Source organism: Helianthus annuus, chromosome 12 (assembly GCF_002127325.2).
Source record: "Helianthus annuus cultivar XRQ/B chromosome 12, HanXRQr2.0-SUNRISE, whole genome shotgun sequence".
In the NCBI taxonomy this organism is placed as follows: domain Eukaryota; kingdom Viridiplantae; phylum Streptophyta; class Magnoliopsida; order Asterales; family Asteraceae; genus Helianthus; species Helianthus annuus.
The window spans coordinates 1,498,089-1,507,388 of NC_035444.2; the positions used below are offsets into that span (position 1 = coordinate 1,498,089).

A 9,300-nucleotide genomic window follows, 5' to 3' on the forward strand; every position below is an offset into this window, starting at 1 on the left:
TAGCTTCTTTGGTATGCAAATTAGGTCTACGATTTCATGTGTTGTAAATCTGTTAGATCAGAGTGATTTGTGAGTGTAGCTCATCACTATCTCTATTATGATCTAATGAGAGAGCTTCACTGTATTTGAGAGTTCTATCGTTTGTAATTTTTGAATATTAGAAAAAAATAGCTGAATACTATTGTTGTTGTCTAAATTGTTGTCAGTTTTGGTGTTTTTTCCAAAGATCTGGTGAAGTTTAGTCCAAAACTAATAGTGTTTGTTCATCGAAGACGTGAAACCCTAAAAATAGGATTTGTTGAAGGCAGAACATTCAAGATCTGTTGTATTTGGTTCGCTTGGTTTGGGATCTGATTGATAGTTGTTTATCTGGTGTATTCAAAAGATCAGAAGTTTTATACCTAAGATATTTTTTTTGCGTGTCTTCACCTTGAACTCATAACCCTAAGTGAAGGTCACAGTTCTTGGTGTATAAAGAAGATACCTTAGTTGGGTGCTTCCCAAGGTGCGGTTGTTCTATATTTTTCTGTTTAGTTTTTTTTGTTACATGATTACTGTTATTGATTAGGCATTTGTGACCGGGTTAGGGGGAGCGGTATTGATCATAGGAAGAGACATACTCGTTTTAGGTGTTGCATTATGTCTGATTTAAATCTATCCGTTAAGCATTTAGTTTATATCAGTTTAGTGTGTGCTTGATTTCTATTTAGGTCTAGGGTTTTTTGTTCTCTATGTGATTTTTATGTGTCTTCGCGATTCTGATTGTATATGTAACACCCCAAAAACGGGTTTGGTAATTAAACTCCGTTAATACTAAAGAGCGGGTAGAATACCGTTAGCAGAAAAGATTAACCCGAAAATTATTAGGATTCAAATAAATAAGCCTAATAATAAATAAAAAGAGAGCAAACGACTTGAGAAGACAGTTTATAAGGCCCGAGTTAACGGGACTTAAAATAAAACGGGTTATAATTTTCCGAACCCATTAAAATAACTAGGAATAAAAATAACCTAGTTAGAAAGAAGCCTTGTAGTAATATGTTAGAAGCTTATAAAAAAAACACCTAAAATAAGAACCTAATAATAGTTTGGGGACCAAAGGTGTTAAGTTTGAAACTAATATTATTAAAACAAAAAAAAAACACCAAACACACATGTCTGGTTCGATCAAAAACACAGGGGCGACCAAACATCCTCCACCAAACCCTAGTTCATGCAAAATGTCCAAATTGAAGGTTCAAATCAATCCCAAATCAAAATCCAAGCACGAATTAGTGATCTCCACTGAAAAAGGAGTCACAAGGTATGTAAATTTCATGAGAAATCTCTAGTTGAATTTCTGAGTAAACCTAGAGGATTCAAAAATTGTTGATGCATGCTTGTTATATGGATGAAATAGGAACATTGTAGTGTCTAGGAGTAAACCCTAGACAAGTATATGTTGAAATCATGCTTAGCTCAAGTTTTTGTTGATACTAAATTCATGTATGGGATGTTTTTAGGGTTTTGATTGCAAAAAATAGTGTTATGATGTCAAGAACAAGCTTAAACTGAAAGCTGAATTCAAACGATTCTTGATCAGAATTTACAGCCGATTTGTATTGGCTGTAACCTGGACAAAACCGGATAAAATCATGTGTTTCTTGAGTCTAAAATGTAATTCCAGGAAATATCTTTAAAACCCCACTGGAATCGCATTTTTTCGACGAAAATTGAACGTTTTATGAATTTTTCCGTATCAAAGGTTCAAGCTGCGTTTTCTGGCAGAATTTGCAGCCCATTACGAATGTCATAACTCAATTTAGGAATTGAGTTATGATCTCAAATTTGTACTGTAGAAAGTTTTAAGTGATTAGAAAAATCGCCAATTGGAATTTCGTCAATCGGATAAACGAGGAATTTTAAATGAATTTTTCCGTAAGCTGCAGTCAGAAGTGACGAATCTGATTGCAGCTTAGTTAATGAATTTTTACGAATTTTTGGTAAAGAGTTAGATCTTGAAATTTTAACACAAGGTCTAACCCTCCGAGTGGTACACCACATAAAAAAATCATAATTTTTGAAGACTTGCAAACAGGTTAAACAGGTCAACAAAAACAGCCTATTTTCAGTAATACGAAACTTGATTGTTGATGTTATAAATTATGCCCACAATGTTCATATGTTGAAACTATGAATGAAACGTGTAATTTCCTAATTGATTCAATTAGGGGTGATATGTGATAATACGGAATCTAATCATAATGTAGATTTTAGTTAATTTCACGTATCATATGATTAGAGGTAGTTAACTAGTAGAAAGTTAAAATTAACCAATGACGAAGTCGAATAATGATTTCGACATAGAAAATACGTAAGGTGGAATAGTCGTATTAGTTAATGACTAATCTAACCACCTTGTGAATGATGATGTTAGTTTGACTCTTGACAAGCTAGATGGAGGCTTGGGAATGAAGCGGGTCAAACGGAGCAAGTACGAAAAGGAAAGCGTAATTTGGATGCGAGGTAAGTAAAAAGCTTACACTCTTTTTTTAGACATGTATTTATTCATAAATCGTAAATACGATAAAATGCTATATCTTAAATATGTTTCCGACACGAAATAATACGGGACATATAAAATGATGAAAACCTTGGTTAAAAAAAAGGATCTAATGGTAAAATCCGAATGGGTCGGATGGGCGAATTGGTAGTTAAAGCCATCTTTTGTTATGTATGTAAACGTTTGGTCATATGGGCCAAACGAGACAAATGTGATGAAAACACCATTTGGCAATATTGACTAACATTTGGTTGCCAAGTTATATGTTCTCAGGATTGAACAAAAAAAAATTTGAATAATTGCGTTGCTTGGATTAGCGGCTAATAAAGGCAAGGTATAAAAATGAAACGGGTCTATATGTTGACCGGGCCAGGTACGCATTATTATGTTGTAGCTAAAAGTACTATTTTGGTCAAATGATTGCGAGAGTCTTTCGTCGTAAAATAAGCGACTAGAATTGACCGAAAAACCCTTAATGGGTAAAACGAGCAAACGACCCCTAGAGGCCGTTTAGAAACAAGCATTGTAATTATGTAACCCTTAGATACATGTAAGAGTTGTAGGCATAAACTTCGTAGTTCAAATGCCTAAAAATGGTCATTTGCGTAAAATGACTAGTTGAAGGGTAGAATTGAGGAAAAGGGGTTCGTTATGTTAAATCCACCACAAAATAGTTGTGGTGGATTATATATAGTTATTTAGATATGGAATTTTGTAGTGTCAAAAAGAAAAGAGCAAGTTTTAGACTAAATTGCTTAAATTCCCTAAACGAGTCAAAACAGTTTATGCACATAGCTTGCGTACTAGTCGCGCAAATTATAGCAATTACGAACCCGAGCTAAATATTTTGTGTTAAATACATTAGAACACGCATTTTGATTAGTTAGAAACAAGTTGGTGGTTTTACATACAAACGGGTCAAAATGTTGATTTTGAATAATAATCCGAATGCTTAGAAATTTGGAATTTTTTTTAGTTTGAATGCTGAAATTTAACTCCATGAAATGGAGAATTAAATTACGGTCGCGTAGGAAAAAGAATCACGCGAATCGGATAAGTAGAACAAAAGTTATGACATTTTAAAGTTGAATTTCGATTAAACTTATAGCTGGGCAAATGCAGGTTTCAGCAACAAACCCGCTGGAAATTGGTTTCCCCCGCACTACGCGACGGGTCAATGTGTGGGGCGCGACACGCGACAGACGTCGCGCCACGTGACAAGTTTGTCAGAGTCTCTCGCGACACGCGAGAGACATAAAAGCTGGAAAAAATATTTTTAATTATCGTTTGACGCGTAGAACTTGTTTAAACTTATATTTAAGTTATCAAAACTAACTTTTATGTTGGTTTTGATCATAGGTGAATATCAAGAGTACTCGGATGAAGATCAAGCGACGAAAAGGAACCGAACACGTGAAAAAGAAGCTTCCGCAAGTCGCGTCGTCGTAGCTTTTAAACGACGAATTCAATTACGCTATGTTGTTCTAAACTGTAAATTGTAAAAGTTTTAATAAACCCCAATTGTGTAATATATATGTGATCATAATCACATGTTTATTTTCGTAAATTATACGAAAACCATTAAATAATATTAAGGGTGTTACAGTATACTTGCTTCAATGAAGCATTTCTATGTATTATCAATCTAGTGTAGGCTATTGCGTGCTGGATTGTTTGACATTTATCCTGGTCTGAATTTCCCTCGTGTGTACTTGTTGATCTGTAGTACATAACAAGATTGCCTTACTTTTCCGTGTCTTGTTGCGAAGTGCGAGCCTGAACTTCTCTTATAACTACTTTGTGTGATTAGTGCATTTAAATCTTCATTTAACTTATATTCTCACGGCCGCATGATCATTATGGAAGGCATTTGTTGATGTAGGGCGCTACTGTCTATAACATGCTACGTGTTGCATCTTGCATTATTTTGTGTTAAGCGGTCATAATAAGTTCTACAATCTCCACGTTATATCAAGATTTCATAATGTATTTCTTAGTTTGATTGTGTGAGATTGTTTGTCTATTCAGGGGAGTGTCACTAGTTAAATTTAATCTTATTCACAAGGAAGAAGTCTATGATATATACTTGATCGAGTCTTGATTTTTTTTCCTTGGAAGGTTTTCAACAAGCCTAGGATTTTTATACTTCAATGTATTGAATCTTGTGTGATCAAGGTTGTTAGTTTCATTTTTAGGTGCATATTGTAATGGTTTGGCCATGTTTTCTTGAAATATGAATTAAAATCTTTTGGTTTCTTATATGTGTTTAGTGCGTGATTTAACTAGATATGCTTTATAAAATTAGATGTGACATGTTAACTGAATATTCATTTCTCTATTCTTGAACGTTTATAAATATGTTTTTTTAAAGCTTAACAAAAGTGTCTTAAAAAAAGAAAAGAAAAGTTATTCATAACTTTGAAAATAGATTTTTAACCTTGAAAGTATGATTTTTCGATCAGTACTTGTCCTTGTTCATTAGATGAAACTTTAGCGAATTATGTCTAACTTTTGTATGAAGTCTCTTGTTGATAATTCCACGTGGTTTGTATTTTTTGTTAAATTGTTCATGTTAAACTGTTCATAATAAACTAGTTTGAGCTACTTGTTGGGTTTGGTATAAAAGTATTGCCCAACCAAGATTGATAAGGATGTGATTGCAAATCTTAGCTTGGCCTCAAGTTTTTTATTTAGTTTAGTATTGGTTCAAGATTGTTTCTTGAAACCTGTGATGTCTTGTGATATTTCTCTTGTGTAAGAGTTTCTTGCCTGATCTTAAACATGTGTTCATGTATTAATCACATTGTTTTTGGTGTAACCTTGTTGTTTGATGCAAAATCATGAGATTCACAACCTTCTAAGTGTTTGTTTTTTATAGTGTGATTCAGGTTTTTTTGAACATTTTTCAGCATTGTATTGAGGTTATGACATTGGTTATGTGCTCTATGTTACTGTTAGTTCTCTCTTTATGATATGTTCTATGTGTCTTGAATTTTGTTCTTGATAAAAGTTGCTAATAGTAACAGTCTCACGTTTTATTATTGCTCTTAAAATTTTGTCTTGAATTGTGTAATTCAATTAACAATGATAAAATTGTCTTTCGGCTATGACCATGTCTTAATGATTATTTGTTTGTAAAATCGTAACATTTGGTTTGCTTGATCCTTGTGTCTTATAGTCATGATTATAGGGTCTTGTTATCTGGTTAGTTGAATGTGTAGTTCACAGGTTTTAACCAATTGTATTTTTCAAGAGTATTCTTGAATGTTTTGACATCCGTGTATGTTCTCTGGTGTGGGAGACGACTTTGTTTCTGATTGCAAAATTGTGTTTTTTTGTCAATCAAGAGTCGTGGCTGTAAATATATTATCTGATGGTTCTTGAACAATCATGTATCCCTTTGGTTATTGGAATCGCCGTGTGATTGTATTTGTAAGGTTATACTATCTTGAAGTTGTATTCTTCGATAGTGTTTGCCTTTATCTCACTGGTCTAGGATTCTTAATGTTTTGAGTCTGAACGTAGTGAGGTTTGTGTAGGATCATCGTGTTGGTGATCCTATTTCTCTCTTTGAGACTTCATCACCGATCGGAGTGATGTTAATTCACTGGTCTAGGTGATGCTTGTTTTTCTTCCTCACTGGTTTAGGGTCGTTTGTAGATTCTTTATGTTGTTGAGTCTAGTCCCGTTAGATCGTAGTGTTGGTTTCTATCAGTTCTTCGTGTACTTGTAAAGTTGTAAACGTTTTTTCAATTAATCAAATTAGTTTTTATGTTCTTTACAAGTTGTAAGACATGGATCCACTTTTTGTTCAGACTTGGTCATTTTGAATCCTTAAAGTCTTGTGACTTTATATGTCATCATATGTGTATATGGTATTTGTATACTGTTATATGTTTCTATGATAACTGGAATATGTTGGTATAAATCTTGGGTTATATGTGAATAATTGTTTATCACATATGATTTTTTTATAAGTGTTGAAGAATCATGTGATTCTCATTTATGTTAGATCTGGTTGGGAATCGTGTAATTCAAGATTGTTTTGAGTTTTATACCTCCTTGTTTTATTAGGGTTGTTTTTGATAGTTTCTGGAATTATGTGATTCCGCGTTTGATTGTAAATCTGATATATTGTTATATAATCATGTATTTTTTTTGTGAATCTGAATATGTTTTCTGGTTTGTTTACTTGGATGGTTTTGTCACATATGTTTGTGATATTATCGAAGAACATGTGGTTCTTGTGGTTTCTTTAGTTGCCGTATGTCTTCGATTTTTTAAGAATCTTGTTTTTTTTGTTTGGGTAAAAATTTGTATGTGTTTTTGCTCCTTGTGAACAGAGAGTTGGATAGAGAATTATTTTTCGCTATTCGAGAAAAAAATCTTAAAACATTGTTTTGTGTTGATTACGTAGCTCTGTGTTAATTGCCGAAGACTTGTATCCAAAGGCTAAAACCGATTGAAGTAGATATTCAATTAGTAAAAAGGATTTTTATAATTGATGTAGGTGTATCATTGTTTAAAATCATGGTGACTTGTTTGGTTTTAATTTGCTTAATAGTGGGAAATTGTAACATATTTTATTCCGTCGTTATGTGAACAAGGTTGTATATAAGATTAGTTTCTAGCATTGAAAAGAAAGGAACTAGAGTTTGTTTTAAGAGGCATGTGAAAAAATTAGCAAGGAAGTTTCTTATATCTTTTGATGTTTGTTCTTGTTCATGTCTCTCTGTCTCTTGAGATTTCAATTGTTTATCTTCTTGCTCCCAAGAGGAACATAAATCTTGAAGGTTGTAGTCTCTCAACATTTGTTTGGCATTTGTCGACTAGTATTTCTCAGGGAAGTTATTATACATCATTGTTCTTATTCTTTGCTTTCTTCAATCTTAGAGCTAAACATGTGTGTTTAATTTTTTTTTAAAAGAAACCATGAATGTTTGGAGGTAATGTTTTTTCGTTTGTTCAACTCTAAGATTGAGGGGGGGATGTTAACATATAAGATTATATTTCAATCTTGAGTTGACCAATTTGTCGCAAGTTGTGTTTTAGCAGATGCTTGATGTTTGAGGGACTGGAGTAGAAATATGGATACTTGAAGGGCTGAATGTGGAGATTGCTTTTGAAAGTATTAAATGGATGTAGCTGGGTAAACTTAAAAGAAAGGGTTCTAATTCAGTTACGCAGTTTTTGGGGTTTCTATCAAGAGTTCTCTCAGTTTCTTCTACAGGGATAAAAATCAGCCACTCTAGAGTTCGCAAAAGAATCATCCAATTGCCTTCGTCTTCTTCAACATCAACACACGATCACAATTAGGGTTCTCAGATCTTCAATCATTTGTATCGCCTTGTTTATTTATGGTTTATTCATCTAAATTTGTTGTATGTTTTGTTCATATCAACTTATCAACTGATATAGTTTTAGATCAGTTGATTGCATATATTGTATCATTGAAGAACTCACAAATTAGTGTGAGTTCTTCAAGGGTTTGGTGGTTGTTTTTATTTGGGTATAAACTTTAAATAAAATCTTTTATCGTCGTTTTAGTCGTTATTTTTTGTGTTCTCGTGTACATTCATGCTTGTTGACATCTTTATTTTGTTTACACTCAACCTTCGAAAATAATTCTTTTGTTCACACTCAACCTTCGGAAAAATTCAAACTTATCCTTAAATGTGTGGTTGTCAAAGTCAATTTCTTTTCCCATAACTAATAAATTGCAATAATACCATTGTCCTTTGAAACTCATTGTCAATTTAATAACAAAGTGTTGATAATAACAAATTACCAAATGACACATTACCAATTGGCCCAAATTAGGTGTTGTTGCATTTCATTATTTACAAAACTGGAATTCATATCATCTCAAACTTATTTGAATGATTCACTTATCTTATACATTTTCCATAAGGCAAATAGATTTATAATATTATTATTGTGACAATTTGGTTAAATTCTAACACTACGTATTTTTTTTATAATTAACTCTCCATTTTGGTATGGTTATAAATTTAATCAAACTTTTTTTACAGGATTAACAAAAAAGACAACATAGATTTTTATTTAACGGAAAAACTTAGTTAGTATACATTTAACATATTAAGGTTATAAGTATTCTCGTATTTAAGATAACTACTATCTATAATCTGGACAAAATATTATTAGGTGATGTTTGAAACGTGTGATCATGCTAATACGGAAGTTTTTTTTTTATTACACAAAAAAAAGTTTTCTTTAAAGTGATCAAAAGTTACTGAGACAACGTTCAATGTCAACAAAAGGTTACACGTATCATGCATATAAAAAACGTCAACAAAAGGTTACAGACATGTGATGATTGTGCTAGTAGCCATCGTGTTCAATCGATCTTTACTCTTATGTGAAGTTTAAATAAGTTTAAATATTTTAATATACTAAAATTACATCTAGCATAGTTTTAAGTTTATGTATTTTAGAAAATAGGAAGTTAATTTTCTCTAGGAAGGATAGGAAGCCATAGGATTATGACATGTGGCAAATTTTAAAATAAAGAGAAAGGGTATTTTAGTCAATCCAACTCTTTCTTCTTCCTTTTTCAAAACCCAGTAAATTCAAAAACCCATCATTTTCAAAATCCACCATCTTCAACTATTTCTTCACTTTATATCTCAATAATCACTACATTATAGTGCGATTTTCATCACAAATCAATGATTCAGAACCCGATCATCGTGTTCTTCAGCTTTTTTTTTTGAAGAAAACCCAGTTTAATTTCATAA

General features: G+C 32.4%; 1 long non-coding RNA gene across 1 annotated transcript; it reads left to right on the top strand.

Moving 5' to 3' along the window:
• The first annotated feature begins 1,154 nt into the window (after positions 1–1,154).
• LOC118484748 lies at positions 1,155–4,152 on the top strand. Its single transcript, XR_004874338.1, has 2 exons — positions 1,155–1,303; positions 2,417–4,152. It is a non-coding gene; the product is annotated as an uncharacterized LOC118484748 (long non-coding RNA).
• The last annotated feature ends 5,148 nt before the right edge of the window (positions 4,153–9,300 follow it).